Source organism: Ranitomeya variabilis, chromosome 4, assembly GCF_051348905.1.
Source record: "Ranitomeya variabilis isolate aRanVar5 chromosome 4, aRanVar5.hap1, whole genome shotgun sequence".
Lineage (NCBI taxonomy): Eukaryota > Metazoa > Chordata > Amphibia > Anura > Dendrobatidae > Ranitomeya > Ranitomeya variabilis.
In genome coordinates, this window is record NC_135235.1 from 198,823,713 (window position 1) to 198,841,305 (window position 17,593).

Below are 17,593 nucleotides of genomic sequence, written 5' to 3' on the forward strand. Positions count from 1 at the left end.
ATTCTCTTTCCCTGCAGTGCAAATGTCATTACAAACAGAAAGCTGAAATGATAACAGGAAGTCACCCCCTACCAGCAGGAGTTTTTTTTAAATTATTTTTCAATATATCTTCCCTAATAATCTTATTAACACCGTAATATATTGCAAGCGACTGGGAAACGCAAACAGCACAGGGATCTGCAAAATTACCAGCCGAGTCAAATAAATAATATACACTTCCCATCTAAAAATGTATAGCTGGTCGTCATCACCAATGCGATATTTGCACTTTAAACTTAACCCCTTCCAACTTATCTGTGGTTGCTCTGCTCTGGCACTCATGGGGTTAAATGAAAAATAAAAACCAGAAAATAAACTTATAGGAAGGAGCTGCTAGTAGTCTGTAATACTCACAGATATAAGTAATATAAGTAAATGCATCTAGCACTGGTGATAAAGGAGTATGTTTTTTTTTTTTTTTTTGCTTTGTCTGGCATCCAAATGATGAAAATTACAGTCTTCCTCTCAACCCCCCCCCCCCAGACTGGACTGGCTGATAAAACAGACTTCACAGTCAGTGGGGATAAGACTTTAAGGTTACTGGCCCTTTAAGAAAAGTTAGTGCATATATTGTTGCACCCATAGAATGAGCCCCTTTGTCTGTCCTTGCGGCTACATACCAATTTTGGCAAATTTGGATATTGTTTTCTCTTATTCAGCCAAATATGACCTAGTGGTTTTTTTTTTTCCAGCATATGACTGTAAGTATGAAAATCTGAGCAGTCATAATAATTAATGCTCCTAACATATATACAGATGTAGCAACCATTGTAAGATGGCACAATACATTATTAACATAGCCATATATCACAGTATCTCGCAAGTTATGGTTTACTACCTACTGTATGCACAGGATCAGAATCAAGCACAGGAAAACATCAACAGAACCACCATCAATACAGAAATACATCACAAAAACCACCATCAGTGCAGAAATACATCAGTAGGACCACCATCATTAGAGCAATACCTCACCAGAATCACCCTCATACCTCACTAGAATCACCTTCATTAGAGGAATATCTCACCAGAATCACCATCAGTAGAAGAATACCTCACCAGAATCAACTTCATTTGAGGAATACCTCACCAGAACCACCATCAGTACAGGAATACCTCACCAGAATCACCATGATTACAGTAATACCTCACCAGAACCACTATCAGTGCAGGAATACCTCACCAGAATCACCATGATTACAGTAATACCTCACCAGAACCACTATCAGTGCAGGAATACCTCACAAGAACCACCATCAGTACAGGAATACCTCACCAGAACCACTATCAGTGCAGGAATACCTTTCCAGAACCATCACCAACCATTACAGGAATACATCACTAGAATCACCAGGAGTTCAGAAATACAGTGTCACAACCACCATAACACACATATTTACAGTCATGGCTGAAAGTGTTGGCACCCTTGAAATTGTTCCAGAAAATGTTTTGTTATACACATGTTCATTTTCTTTGGTTGCATTGGAAGTTGGAACAACAAAAATAAAGTCAGAAAAGAAGGCAAATTCAACATAACTTTGCACAAAACCCTCAAAATGGTCCGGACAAAATTGTTTCCACAATTATAAAATTGTGGGTAAACAACTTTATTTCAAGCAAGTAATGCTCGCTCAAATTCACATGTGGCAAGTAACAGGCATGGGCAATATGAAAATCACACCTGAAACCATATAAAAAGGGGAGAAATTGATTCAATCTTTGCATTATTTATCTGTGTGTGCCACACTAAGCATGGAGAACGAAAGAGGAGAGAACTGTTTGAGGCCTTAAGAACCAAAATTGTTGAAAAATATCAACAATCTCAAGGTCCATCTCCAGAGATCTTGATGCTACTTTGTCCACAGTGTGCAACATAATCAAGAAGTTTACAACCCATAGCACTGTAGCTAATCTCCCTGGACGTGGACAGCAGAGAAAAATTCATGAAAGATTACAACTATAGGATAGTCTGGATGGTGGATAAGCAGCCCCAATTAAGTTCCAAAGAAATTCAAGCTGTCTTGCAGGCTCAGGGTGCATCAGTGTCAGCGCAAACTATCCATCAATATTAGAATGAAATGAAACACTGTGGAAAGAAACCCAGGAGGACCCCATTGCTGATACAGAGACATAAAAAAGCTAGACCGCAGTTTGCCCAAATGTACAGGAGTAAGCCAAAAAGCCAAAATCTTTCTGGGAAAGAGTCTTGTGAACGGAATGAAAATGAGATGAAGCCTACAAAGAAAAGAACACAATACCTATAGTCAAATATGGTGGAGGTTCAAAGATGTTTTGAGGTTGTTTTGCTGTCTCTTGCACTGGGTCCTTTGACTATGTGCAAAGTATCATGAAATCTGAAGATTATCAAAGGATTTTGGGTCGCAATGCAGTGCCCAGTGTCAGAAAGCTGGGTTTGCGTCCTAGATCATGAGTCTTCTAGCAGGGCAATGGCCCCAAACGTACTTCAAGACGCACCCAGAAATGGATGAAAACAAAGCACTGGAGAGTTGTGAAGTGGCCAACAATGAGACCGGATCTTAATCCCATTGAACACCTGTGGAGTGATCTTAACCCCTTTACAACCTATGACGTATAGGTATGTCATAGGTCATCTCCCACTCTCTGATGCCCGCATCTTTTCAGGCACATGACAGCTGATCTGATCAACTGACATGTGCCCCTAACAGCCGTTGTGGAATCGTGATCCACCGGTGGCTGTTAACATGTTAAATGCCGCTGTCAATCTCTGACATTGGCACTTAACATGACTGCACCAGAAGCGCGTCACTAGCTCCACCTATGGGTGCCCCTGTCATAGGATCGCGGTGCGCTAATGGGTTGGCATGACAACCCGGGGTCTGCAGGAAACCCCTGTGGTTGTTATTGCTGATCTGCTATAAGCGCCGCCCAGTGGCCGGCGCTCATAGCAAATAATGTTTTCTGCTATACATAGCAGGGCTGAAGCCCTGCTATCTGTAGCACAAAGCGATCAGAAGATCGCAGCTTCTAGTGTCCTATGAGACTATTGAAGCAAGTAAAAAGTAAGAAAAAATGTTATTAAAAATAGTAAAAAAATATAAAAGTTCAAATCACCCCCCTTTGACCCATTTAAAGTAAAAGCATTAAAAAAATCCACATATTTGGTATTGCCCCATTCAGGAATATAAAAATAATTAATCCGATCGGTAAATGGTGCAACAAGAAAATAATCCAAACATCAGAATTGTTTTTTGGTCGTTGAAACATTGCAATTAAATGCAATAACAGGCGATCAAAAACATCGTATACACACCAAAATGGTAGGAATAAAAACGTCAGCTCGGCACGCAAAAAATAAGCCCTCACCCAACCAGAGATCACGAAAAATGGAGACGCTACGGGTCTCTTAATATGGCAAATTGGTCAACAATTTTGTCTGACCAATTTTGGGGGTTTGGTGCGAAATTATGTCCAATTTGCCTTTTCTTCTCTGTTTTTTGTGTTGTCTCTATACATACAAAGGAAATAAACATGTATAACACAGTCATTTTCTGGGAGAAATACTTGATTTTCTGGAACAATTTCAAGGGTGCCAACACTTTCAGCCATGACTGTAAATGTGTGTATATATATATACATTGATTTTAACATCCTGATGGTCTCCAAATTTGTCAGTGAGCGATGTCACGTTGTGAACGAAGGGTACTCAGGCATAACACAGCTGGGCTAATAATTGACAGATTGCAATACTGTTCCCAGGATACTCTAAACCAAAAAAAAAAAAAATCAATTTACCGTATGTTACTAATGTGCATTCACTTCTGCTTTCGTCAGTCCCTGCCTCTGTATACAGGATTTCCAAGGCTCTTTTGAAACCGTGAAATCGAACTTGCAACAGTTCAGGGGAATATTTGCTCGGTCATATGATTACTATATGACTACAACGCTAATGATAAAGACGTCCACATGACTGCTGTTACCAATATTTCCACACAAAGAGACAACTTTAACCATTTTGCAAAATAACAAATATATATTTTACATTTTGGAGTTATCTTAATCTAATAGATATAGGCAGAAATACAATACATGGACGAAACCATCGGGACACCTTCACATTACATGTAAAGGAGATTTTATGACATCCTATTTAAATCCATAGACATTAATATAGAGTTGGTCGCCTCTTTACTGCTATAACAGCTCCCGCTCTTCTGGGAAGATTTTCCAAAAGATTTTGGAGGGGTCTGTGAGCATTTGTGAGGTCAGTCCCCGATGTGGAGGAGAGGCCGGGCTCACAACCTCCATTCTAATTGTTGGATGGGGTTGAAGTCTTGGTTATAACAGCTCCCGCTCTTCTGAGAATGTTTTCTAGAAGATTTTGGAGGTGTCTGTGAGCATTTGTGAGGTCAGTCCCCGATGTTGAGGAGATGGGGTTGAGGTCTTGGCTATAACAGCTCCTGCTTTTCTGAGAAGATTTTTTACAAGATTTTGGATGGGTCTGTGAGGTCAGTCCCTGATGTTGAGGAGAGGCCGGGTTCAGAACCTGCGTTCTAATTGTTGGATGGGGTTGATGTTTTGGCTATAATGGCTCCTGCTCTTCTGGGAAGATTTTTTACAAGATTTTGGAGGGGTCTGTGAGGTCAGTCCCTGATGTTGAGGAGAGGCCGGGCTCACAACCTCCATTCTAATTGTTGGATGGGGTTGAAGTCTTGGTTATAACAGCTCCCGCTCTTTTGGGAACGTTTTCTAGAAGATTTTGGAGGTGTCTGTGAGCATTTGTGAGGTCAGTTCTTGATGTTGAGGAGATGGGGTTGAGGTCTTGCTATAACAGCTCCTGCTCTTCTGAGATTTTTTACAAGATTTTGGATGGGTCTGTGAGGACAGTCCCTGATGTTGAGGAAAGGCTGGGTTCAGAACCTGCGTTCTAATTGTCAGATGGGGTTGAGGTCTTGGCTCAGGTCCTGTCATGTTCTTCCACCAAACTCCCCCAACCGTGTCTTTATGGCGCTTGTGCACTGGGCACAGTCATGGGGAACAGAAAAGAGCCTTCATCAAACTGTTCCCTCAAAGATGGATGCTACAATTGTCCACAACACCTTGTGCTGAAGCAGTAATATTTTCTTTACTTGGATCTAGGGGACCTGAGCCGGACCCTGAAAAACAGCCCCATAGCATCATTCTCCTCCACCAAACTGTATAGCAGGAACAATGCAGTCAGGGGGTAACGTTCTCCTGGCAATCACCCATCCAAGACTCGCCCATCAGATGCCAGAAGTGTGATCCATCACTGCACAGAACACGTCTCTTCCAGAATCCAGTGGTGGTGGCTTTACATTACTTCATCCAATGCTCCGCATTGTGCTTGGTGATGTTCGGCTGCATGCAGCTGCTTGGCCATGAAGCGCCCGTCGGGGTGCAGTGTTTGTGCTAATGTTATACCAGAGGAGGTATGGACTCTGCAGATATGGAGTCAGCAGAGCGTTGGAGACTATTCTGCCCTCCGCTCCTCAGCAGTCTGCCCCCCGCTCCTCAGCAGTCTGCCCCCCGCTCCTCAGCAGTCTGCCCCCCGCTCTGTAACATTACATGGTCTTCACTTCGTGGCTGATTTCCTATGGCTAATAAATGTTTCCCCTTTTTAATTATACCACTCACAGCTAATCGTGGCATATTAATAATATTTGTTAAGGCAGAAGGCATGAGGGACCAGATGTTATACTCCGCTGGCAATGGGACTGAATGAAAAACTTGAATTCAATGATTAAGATGCGTGTCTTATTACTTTTGTGCCTATACTGTCTCAATATTGTTATTTCAGGATTTTATGTTGTCAGTCACTTTGTGTTGGAAGGATCCCCCTGATCAATAGTAGATGACAGGGTGTCACACTGCTGGAATCCTCAGTGGTCAGATGTGATCTGTGGCAGAATCTGGTACCAATTACCGTATTTTCTTTTCTTGCGATGCCACCACATGGAGTCAGCAGTACACAGTTCTCATTGAGTTTTACTATAAATGGTATGGACACAGGATAGGTGATAACTGTCTGATTGTTGGGGATCACCCTTTATGACAAGAGTGGGTGGCCGGACCCCTCTACTCCTCACAGTGTTGCAATTTAAAGTTTGTAGAGTTGCTACAAGTATCCAAGTACTGTAAACAGTTGTTTCCCTCCAAAGCTAAAGAGAATCTGTCACTAGGATTTTGCTGTCTAAAAACAGCATGATGTAGGGGCTGAGGTTCTGATTCTAGTGATGTGTCACTTACTGGGCTGCTTGCTGTCATTTTAATACAATCCCTGTTTCCTCTGCTGCAGATCTAGCAGAGCTCAGAATGCTGAGCTGTGTATAACCCTGCCCACACCACTGATTGGCTGCTTTCTGTGTTAGAATAGGAGACGCGAGACACCTAGTCCTGTAGTGATAATCTCCTGCTGATAAAACACTGATGGTATTGAAACAGCAACACACAGCCTAGTAAGTGACACATCACTCAAATCAGGGTCTATGCACCTACATTGTGCTGCTCTCAGATTCCATTGCAAAAACTGCAGACATATTACCTTTAATAACACTCCTTGTGTTCCTTCAAAACAATCAACCAATTTACGTACTGAAAATACGCAAGATAGAGAGGGCACTCACTTTCTAAAAAACATTCCTTTATTCCATAGTAATAAAAACAAAAAGCAGCCTAGCAGGAGAGGGATCTGGAGGCTATAGGAGACGGGTGTTTTGCTTGACATAAGCTTCATCTGGCCTCTGTCTCTCATTTTCATACTGATGGAGCAGGAACCAATATCACAGCTGCGGTTCTCCATGCCGATTGCATACGCTGTTCACTTGCTGCTCATTCATGTGAATTAGAACAGTTGAATTATGTAAATATTGCCCTGGTGGTCATGTAGGCAGCTGCCATATCTGTAATTGGAATAATTAATGAAACCGCAAGCTTTAGGTGGTATGGTGTCACGTTCTGTACATATCGGATGCACCAACACAGAGTTAAAATTACGGTAAGTATTCCATTTGTTGCTGAATTATTATCCTACTGGATGGTGACTAAACAACTGCCATGCATTGGCAAGATAATATGCATTGCCAAACCTGCCGTGCCATGCCATATTATGCTCAAATATTATTTACATGGAGTGCAAAAACAGCAGCTCAATACATAAAATAATCTAAAACATTACAATGTCAAAGTAATACTGCTGTAAAATGAATATAAAGATTAGTGGTGGCCACAAGCTTGAAGTCCCAAGCCATTGGAGGCACTGACTTAAAGAAGCACTCCTCATCCTCCCATCAAAGTTTTTATCCTCTTAATATATTGCAGTCATCATATTGTATAGCACTGTGTACTTACAATTGCTCATTTTGTCTTTCTACCCAGCTAATTCTTCTCTTTTCTTTGCTCTATGTAGAAACAGGAAGTCTATTGTCCCTGCAAAAATCATTCCCCCTCTTCAACTCCTGCTCCATCTTCTCCCTCTTCCCCATACAGGGGACTTTTGCAGTGACTCATGACTCATACAGGGAAAATTGACCTCCTGTTTCTACATAGAGTTTAGAGGGATTTAGCTAGTTAGTTTTTAATCACCTGATGTCATAGACCTAATGGAAAAGAGATGAATTATCTGGGTAGAAAGGCAAAATGAGCAATTATAAGTACAAACTGTTATATAATAGGAGAACTGCAATATATTAAGTAGATAAAAACTTTGAGGTTTTTCCCATCTTAAAGAAGCCCTCCTCCTCCCATCAGAGTCCAGGTTTGGCCCTCAGAGTTTGGACTAGTCATATAACATTTAGTCTAGCAATTACATATTTCATTGATTGGCTAAGTGTTGCCAAAAGTAAACCTCTCCATTGGCAACTTCAGGCTGGAGGTCATCACTGGGTCTCTTTGCTGCCTACATTGTGTCGTAGGACAGGTCCTGTCTGCCCTTTCTTTTTATAGTCTTTTATGGACTCTCTCCAGTTCCCAGCAACTTGGTCTGCTCGTGCCAAAGAATCCAGGGAACTCTGCAGGGACACTGACGTTATCTAGAAGCGTTGTTCTCTTGGATATGGAGAACATAGAATGCAGCCAGCTTGATTATATGGGATGAGATTATGGTCACGATTCATCAAACAGTTTTCCACAGGAATTGTGTCATTAAACTGTTTGAAATGTGACAAAAAAATTTGCGCGACTCATTGTTGCTCCTTTTTCAAAAGTGGATAAAGCTTAGCAGGCAGGCGTCACCCCCCCGGCGCACCCAGGCAAGAGCCGGGGCCCACTCGACATCAAGGACACCTGTGCCGTTTGCCACTTGCCATTCGCCGTGCGCCAGCATCCATTTTCTGCTAGGTCTGGTCCTGCACTTGAGGCTGCTGACGCCCCGTCACTTCCTCCTTACAGACGCACGGCAGCAGGGACATGGCCCACGCTATGAGATTCCAACAAAGAACTACAAAGGACACCCTCATGCCTCACCTCAGGGAGTAGCGTGTTGCTGTCCTGGGCTCGTGGTGGCTATAAGTTCCTCTCCCAGTGCTCCCATCTTTTCTGGCAGTAAGCAACAGGATGAAGTGTGGGGGAGTCATATATGTGAAGGGGAGGAGGCAGGCTAGGCCCTGGGTGAGTGATGTATGGGAAGGATGAGGGAGCACGCTGGGCCCTGTGGAGGGGTAATACATGTGAAGAATGAGGGGGTAGGCTGGGTCCTGTGGGGCTGCTATATGTGAATGATGAGGGGGCAGGCTGGGCCTTGGAGTGTGATATATGTGAAGGTTGAGGGGGCAAACTGAGGCTGTGTTACATAGTTTGGTTGCAGAAGAAACTTGTGAGAGTAGATTATATGGGGTAATTCAACTTTTACCTACACAGAACATGAGGTACATGCATCAGCTTCTTAATACAGCATAACAGGAAGTTTAAAGGACCTTTTAGCAGAGAGAAAGTGAAACCAAAGTACAACAAGTATATGCATTACATTCAACTAAGCATATAACAGTAACAGCATTGCCATCTACTGTCAGAAAAGTGTAAACTTCTCCTGCACATAAATAGGTTTGCATCTGTTGCATATCTGCCAACAGGCTGGGCCCTGGGGGGGCTGCTATATGTGAAGGATGAGGGGGCAGGCTTTATCCTGGGGCAGCAGTGCTATATGTGAATGATGAGGGGGCAGGCTGGGGAGATATGTCATGGCCAGCATAGTGGACAGAGACAGAAAAGGACCCTTTTAGAAAAACAGAATACGGGCCCTTTACAGTCCATCATAATGCACAATTCCACCTGCTTTGGAGATGAAAATGCATTAGTGTTGTGTCCAAACAGTTGCATATTGGTTTGTAATCTGTTTCATATCCACTTCCTCAGTCTTTATACTAGCTATGGTGGGTGCATTGATTGGCATTCTACTCTCGAATGTAATGGACTGGCAAGTTGAGGGTTTATGGTGACCTTTATTCTTCTGATGGCTCCTGCATTCACAAAATGTTTCATTGTCCTATAGGAAGTTTGTCAGTCGAGTCAAATAATGAGACTTTCTAGTTGTTTAATTTTACAACTCCTTGTAAATGTTGAGACTTTGCAAGGTTTGCATTGACGTTGAGCGATAATAAAAGTCACATGCGAATGTGACTTTGACTGCCACTTTGAGTTGTGTACGCTTTTTGCCTTCTTCAGTCCCTTACTGTATCTACCATCATATAGTCCTGACAACTGAACATTTTGGGACAGTTTTGATTGTGAAGGACAAGGTTTATGGAAATAGAGCACATACGTATTTGATTATTTTTATATTTACATTTTCTAAATCCCGGCATAAAATTGACTCAATATGTAAATAGATCATCAAATAATAGAAATAGATAATGGGAACCCCCAAAACTCAATCAATACCTAGCAAAATTATGAAACCCCATGCTTTCAATAAAGGAGTATTCTCATTGTAGAACGTCACGCCTACAATAACAATTTTATCAGTGGGTCTATCACCTTTGGGACCCTTATTGATTCCAATAGCAATCCGAACAGATGTTCTTTCAGCAATTCTTCTGCACAGTGGGGGTGAATGGGGTTTTGCTGTAGTCCCAACATAGCAAAAGACCAAGATAGTCATTGTGCAGGAAAAATTTGGAAAGGTTTTACTTGTACTGTGGCTCGCTCAATCCATGAGACTAGGGCTACTCGGTTTCGCAACCAAAAGTCATACTTCACCGTGCAATATAAGTGAATGGGGTACTGTGATAAGCAAAAATTGGACCAGGTTGGATTTTATATGTCTTGCTTGAGTCAGTCATGTTACCCTATTCACTTGCGATGTGGCAGTGACTCCTAGCAATCATTGGCTTCACGACCTGTGTGGAGGCCAAAATCACTGTGTGACACTAACCTTAACCTGTGAGGGTTCCTTCAGTCTGACCCCACTGATAAGGAAACAATGAAATCCTCATATGGGACAGAGGAGTTTTTGGGGGTGTTTTATTCCCGTATTCCCTTTAGCTGTTTCGTTGACTACTTAATTAGGTCAATCAGGTTCGAATGCTTACAGTAATATAATACCTCACCTCACTATGCAATAATTTTAGACCAGTTATGAAGAAGAAACTTAAATTGTTCCAATCCCTGATGCTATCAATATGGCCTACACGCTTGGAAATGGGCACCACTTGGAGACTAATGGCTTCCTCATTACCATCCACCCATATACACTATTACTGATCAGTGTTAGTCTAATAATGTACATTTGATAGTTCAGTGGTGGCCTGCAGACCATTAGATCTCACCTCAGGTATTTAGTGATTTAAAAATCACTTTTTTCCAGCCTGAGTAGCACTGACTGTCCTTACAAAGGTTCTCCATTCAAAAATCTTTTGACACTTGTCCACAGAATTGTTCATAAATGTATAACTACTGGGACCTCCACGAATAACAAGAACAGAGTTATGGATTACAAGAAAAGGGTCTGAAGGTTCTGTTTTTAAGGGTTTCAATAGATTTATGGGCATGCAGGTGCACTGTTGCACCCTTCAAAGCATATACGGCTCATAAAGAATCGGGTCAGAATCCTAATAATCATTCTTTGCCTGTCCATTGGATACTTGATAAATGTTTTTTTTTTCTTAACTCCTTTTAAAGTGAGCAAAGTCTAATCTGCCCTAAGATCCGATATATTTGGCTATCACTCGGCATTGGCATTTGCCTGTTTGGCTTCATCCAGCCTAGGAGATAAGCCAAGTGTCTGGCAGTGGTAATCTCCATCCTTACTCAGCAGATACACACATACATGTTTATGTGGGAGTTAGGAGATATAGTTGTTGGCTGAAGAAGATTTCTAGCAGCTGTCTAACTTGTTTGGCCAGCTTAAACTACTGTAGTGCAAACAGAGGTTTCTCATTTTGTAAGCAGGACCACCCAATCTCACTCCTCTTACATCCTGCAACTAAAATATTTAATACTGAATCACTTGAATTATTATTTTTTATTTGATATAGTTTCCTTTTACTTATGGCATAAATTAAAATATGTTTTAGGTCAAGTTTTGATGAAATTTTTTTAATTCTATCACTTTACTTAGATGAGGTTAAAGGGAACCCTTCACATCCAGAAATACTATTTCCCTGGTAAATGGCATTTAAATCATTACTGATACATTACTGGATCAGCAGCTGCAGGGAAGAAAATGAAGCTTGTTCTCTCTGCAGCCGCTTGCTTCCAGTCATCAAGAGAGTGCAGGGAGCAGTTACAGTCATCTCTCACAACACAGTGAGTACCCTGTAATCATTCCCTGATAGTTTGGTAGACTGTCTACTTAGCAATGTACAGTATATGTGCAAGATAAGCGTGCAGGGCGAGCTGTCAATCAATGTGCAGGGGAGTAATTACAGCTGCGCTCACTATGTAGTGAGTGATAACTGTTACTGCTTCTTGCACCGCCCTTATGACTGGAAATAAGCAGCTGCAGGGACAATAAATAAAACTTAATTTTCTCCATGTAGCTGATACTACTCACGATTAGTGTTGAGCGATACCTTCCGATATCGGAAAGTATCGGTATCGGAAAGTATCGGCCGATACCGTCAAAGTATCGGATCTAATCCGATACCGATACCCGATCCCAATGCAAGTCAATGGGACGAAAATATCGGAATTAAAATAAACCCTTTATAAACTTGTAGGTTCATTCTACATGAAGGAAAACAACTAAGAATAATGTAGGATGTATTGGGGGACGTGGCGGAGACATTAAAGGCACAGAGGTTTAGCCCAATCTAATAGAATAGCAGGATTTTGTTTAGTTTTTTATGACGTTCGGCGTTAGAAAGATTTTGACTATGTTAATTTTTTTTTTATTTTGTCAGATATTGATGTTTCACTACTTCCACGCCCTTCACCTTCTTTTTTACTTCTCCCACACTTTCTTCTTCATTATCCTCATCATCAGCTTCTTTGACATCAACTTCTTCACCTTATTCATCTTCTTCTTCATCTTCTACCTATTATTTTTTTTGTTACATTGTTCATATTCTTTTTATTTTACTATTATCTTCTTCATATTCTACTTCTTCATCATATTCTTATTTGTGACAGGCATTCCCGTAGTTGTTATCTATAAAAGTTTGAAGATTACACCTTCCATTCTGCCTGTCATAAAACAGTTACATTTGTCCGCGTTCAGTTTGGCCTGCAGCATCAGGCTTTATCCAGGGGCACCACGAGGAGGAACGGACTCACCCCCATACACTGCTTAGTCTTCTTCTGCTTATAATTTAGATAATATCTTTTGCTCTGATATTTAGTGTTATGCTTAATGTTCTTCTGCTCTTTGTTCTGCAGCCTCTTGTTCTTCTGCTTCTCGGTCTTCCAGGTCGTCGTCGTCTCCAGGGTCGTCGTCTCCGGGGTCGTCGTCATCGGGGTGGTCTTCAGGGTCATCGTCTCCAGGGTCGTCGTCATCACGGTGGTTGTCGTCTCCGGGGTCGTCGTCATCGGGGTGGTCTTCAGGGTCATCGTCTCCAGGGTCGTCGTCATCACGGTGGTTGTCGTCTCTGGTGTCGTCGTCATCTTAGGGGTGGTCTTCCGAGTCATCGTGTTTAGTCTCTTGAACTTGCAAATGTAGCAGAAGGTACAAGAAGGCTGAGAAAATGCCGAGAAACAGCTGATGGAACTGGAACTCGGATGGCTACCCGAAGGTCCAAGAGCCAATGGAACTACCGAGGACCAGCTGACGTTACTGGAACCCGGTTACTAAGCAGGAGGTACCCGTGCCTGAAAGCACTACCAAGGACCACCTGACGTTGGTGGAACTCGGATACCCAGAGGGAGGCACCTAAGCCAAAGGCTCTGCCCGGAACCAGCTGACGGTACTGGAACCAGGATGGGGAGCAGAAGGTACAAGAGCAAAAGACACTGCCGAGAACCAGCTGACGGTGCTGGAACCCGGATGGGTAGCCGAAGGTCCAAGAGCCAATGGAACTACCGAGGACCAGCTGACGTTACTGGAACCCGGTTACTAAGCAGGAGGTACCCGTGCCTGAAAGCACTACCAAGGACCACCTGATGTTGGTGGAACTCGGATACCCAGAGGGAGGCACCTAAGCCAAAGGCTCTGCCCGGAACCAGCTGATGGTGCTGGAACCAGGATGGGGACCTATTCAAGCTTGTCTTCCTAGAGCCCCAACTAGCAGTGTTGGAGCAAAGGGTCAGCAGGAGGAGGAGAGGGAGCAGAGTGTAGGCCGAAGCCTGCACTGGCGGCAGCTTTGGGTCTGTTGTGTCTGCGTGGCAGTTGCAGGACACGTTGCCGGCTGCACAGCAGGGGAACAGCTGGCGGTGCTGAACCCCACTGACACATTGGCTGGTGTTTTTCTCTGTGCAGCTAGCAGTACCGGGCCCCAACTGGCGGTGTTGGAGCCTGGGCTCTGCAGGGGGAGCAGAGTGTAGGCCGAAGCCTAATTGAACCAATTTCAAAGGTAACCTTTAACCCCCCCTCAGGGGTTACAAAGTAGAAGAGCCACAGCTTATGCAGCAGTAGTGCTGCACAAGTCAAAGGTTGCTCTTTTAATTTTGCTCCTTGCACACGCTGAATGAAACACGTATAACATTTAGCCCTTTATACAGTCAAACTGTGTTGGAGGCGCGAGTTCCCTTCGTAATGAGACGCAGCACAGATGTCAAGAATCCCACCTTGGTGCTGGGTGCAGCCTCCTGAGCGTTGTTATTTGCTGTACAGGAGTCTGCGCTGTCGTGTTATCCCCTGGCCTAGCGCTGTTGGCGCTGCCCATCTTCTGACATCATTTAATGTCGGCCGGTGCGGTTCGCGATGACCATGAATCCCAGCCCCGCAGTGTCTTAACATTGTTAAAACTCTGCGGGGCTGGGATTCATGGCCTGGCGCAGCACATATGTTCGCCTCTCACACTCGGGTCCTTACACCCGCTTCAGACTGTGCGGCGTCAGCTGATCCCTTATCGCATGCCATGGCCATGAAGCCGCACAGTCTGAAGAAGGCGGAAGGAGATGAGGGACAGGCGAACTGATGCACTGCTCATGCCCATCAATCACACCCTCGCAGTCAAAATAAATAAGACACCGAGGGGCGTTGTGTCGGGCAGGGCTGCCGCAGAGGCGCAGCCAGCCAAACAATGATGCCAGAAGACGGGCAGCGCTACCAAGGGGGTTGCAGTGTGTCATTACAAAGGAAAGTCACACCTCCGGGACGGTTAAATGGTCACACAGAGGACACATTTTAGATGTGTTTTCAGTTCCACATGTGCGAGGAGAATACGTTTATGAGCCACCTTGCACACATGCAGCATTACCGCTGTACAAGGTGGCTGTAAAACATACAAACGCCTGGGGGAGGGGGGACAGGTTCCCTTCAATTTCAGTTCTTGTGTCTGCGTGGCTTTTGCAGGACACGATGCCGGCTACACAGCAGGGGAACAGCTGGCGGTGCTGAACCCCACTGACACATTGGCTGGTGTTTTTCTCTGTGCAGCTAGCAGTACCGGGCCCCAACTGGCGGTGTTAGAGCCCAGGGTCAGCAGGAGGAGGAGAGGGAGCAGAGTGTAGGCCGAAGCCTGCACTGGCGGCAGCTTTGGGTCTGTTGTGTCTGCGTGGCCGTTGCAGGACACGTTGCCGGCTGCACAGCAGGGGAACAGCTGGCGGTGCTGAACCCCACTGACACATTGGCTGGTGTTTTTCTCTGTGCAGCTAGCAGTACCGGGCCCCAACTGGCGGTGTTGGAGCCCGGGCTCTGCAGGGGGAGCAGAGTGTAGGCCGAAGCCTAATTGAACCAATTTCAAAGGTAACCTTTAACCCCCCCTCAGGGGTTACAAAGTAGAAGAGCCACAGCTTATGCAGCAGTAGTGCTGCACAAGTCAAAGGTTGCTCTTTTAATTTTGCTCCTTGCACACGCTGAATGAAACACGTATAACATTTAGCCCTTTATACAGTCAAACTGTGTTGGAGGCGCGAGTTCCCTTCGTAATGAGACGCAGCACAGATGTCAAGAATCCCACCTTGGTGCTGGGTGCAGCCTCCTGAGCGTTGTTATTTGCTGTACAGGAGTCTGCGCTGTCGTGTTATCCCCTGGCCTAGCGCTGTTGGCGCTGCCCATCTTCTGACATCATTTAATGTCGGCCGGTGCGGTTCGCGATGACCATGAATCCCAGCCCCGCAGTGTCTTAACATTGTTAAAACTCTGCGGGGCTGGGATTCATGGCCTGGTGCAGCACATATGTTCGCCTCTCACACTCGGGTCCTTACACCCGCTTCAGACTGTGCGGCGTCAGCTGATCCCTTATTGCATGCCGCGGCCATGAAGCCGCACAGTCTGAGGAAGGCGGAAGGAGATGAGGGACAGGCGAACATATGCACTGCTCATGCCCATCAATCACACCCTCGCAGTCAAAATAAATAAGACACCGAGGGGCGTTGTGTCGGGCAGGGCTGCCGCAGAGGCGCAGCCAGCCAAACAATGATGCCAGAAGACGGGCAGCGCTACCAAGGGGGTTGCAGCGTGTCATTACAAAGGAAAGTCACACCTCCGGGACGGTTAAATGGTCACACAGAGGACACATTTTAGACGTGTTTTCAGTTCCACATGTGCGAGGAGAATACGTTTATGAGCCACCTTGCACACATGCAGCATTACCGCTGTACAAGGTGGCTGTAAAACATACAAACGCCTGGGGGAGGGGGGACAGGTTCCCTTCAATTTCAGTTCTTGTGTCTGCGTGGCTTTTGCAGGACACGATGTCGGCTACACAGCAGGGGAACAGCTGGCGGTGCTGAACCCCACTGACACATTGGCTGGTGTTTTTCTCTGTGCAGCTAGCAGTACCGGGCCCCAACTGGCGGTGTTAGAGCCCAGGGTCAGCAGGAGGAGGAGAGGGAGCAGAGTGTAGGCCGAAGCCTGCACTGGCGGCAGCTTTGGGTCTGTTGTGTCTGCGTGGCAGTTGCAGGACACGTTGCCGGCTGCACAGCAGGGGAACAGCTGGCGGTGCTGAACCCAACTGACACATTGGCTGGTGTTTTTCTCTGTGCAGCTAGCAGTACCGGGCCCCAACTGGCGGTGTTGGAGCCCGGGCTCTGCAGGGGGAGCAGAGTGTAGGCCGAAGCCTAATTGAACCAATTTCAAAGGTAACCTTTAACCCCCCCTCAGGGGTTACAAAGTAGAAGAGCCACAGCTTATGCAGCAGTAGTGCTGCACAAGTCAAAGGTTGCTCTTTTAATTTTGCTCCTTGCACACGCTGAAAGGAACACGTATAACATTTAGGCCCTTACACAGTCAAACTGATTTTGAGGCGTGAGTTACCTTCGTAAAGAGACGCAGTACAGCTGGCAAAAATGCCACCTTGGTGCTTTGCGCGGCCTCCTGAGCATCGTTATTTGTTGCACAGGAGTCTGCGCTTTTGTGTTATCCCTTGGCCTTGCGCTGTTAGCGCTGCCCATCCTCTGACATCATGTAATGTCGGCCGTTGCGGTTTGCGATGACCATGAATCCCAGCCCCGCAGTGTCTTAACATTGTTGGCGCAGTACATATGTTCGCCTCTCGCTTGGGTTCTTACACCCGCTTCAGACTATGCGGCGTCAGCTGATCCCTTATCGCATGCCACGACCATGAAGACGCACAGTGCGAAGAAGGCGGAAGGAGATGAGGGACAGGCGAAGAAATGCACCGTTCATGCCCATCAATCACACCCTCGCAGTCCAAATAAATAAGACACCGAGGGGCGTTGTGTGGGGCAAGGCGGCCGCAGAGGCGCAGGCAGCCAAACAATGATGCCAGAAGACGGGCAGCGCTACCAAGGAGCTTGTTGCGTATCAATACAAAGGAAAATCACACCAGAGGGATGTTTTAATGGTCGCAGAGGACTCATTTTAGGCGTGTTCAGTTCAACCTGGGCAAGGAGAATAAGTTTCTGAGCCACCTTGCACACATGCAGCATTACTGTCGTACAAGGTGGCTGTAAAACGTAGAAACGCCTGGGGGAGGGGGGACAGGTTTCCTTCAATTTCAGTTCTTGTGCCAGCGAGGCTGTTGCAGGACACGTTGCCGGCTACACAGCAGGGGAACAG

The 17,593-nt window shown here is 45.2% G+C and overlaps 1 protein-coding gene across 2 annotated transcripts in view; it reads right to left on the reverse strand.

The window, feature by feature from the left end:
• LOC143770209 (suppressor of cytokine signaling 3-like) overlaps positions 1-17,593 on the reverse strand; it is a 202,144-nt gene that overhangs the window by 105,772 nt on the left and 78,779 nt on the right. The gene's annotated exons all lie outside the window — the stretch shown is intronic.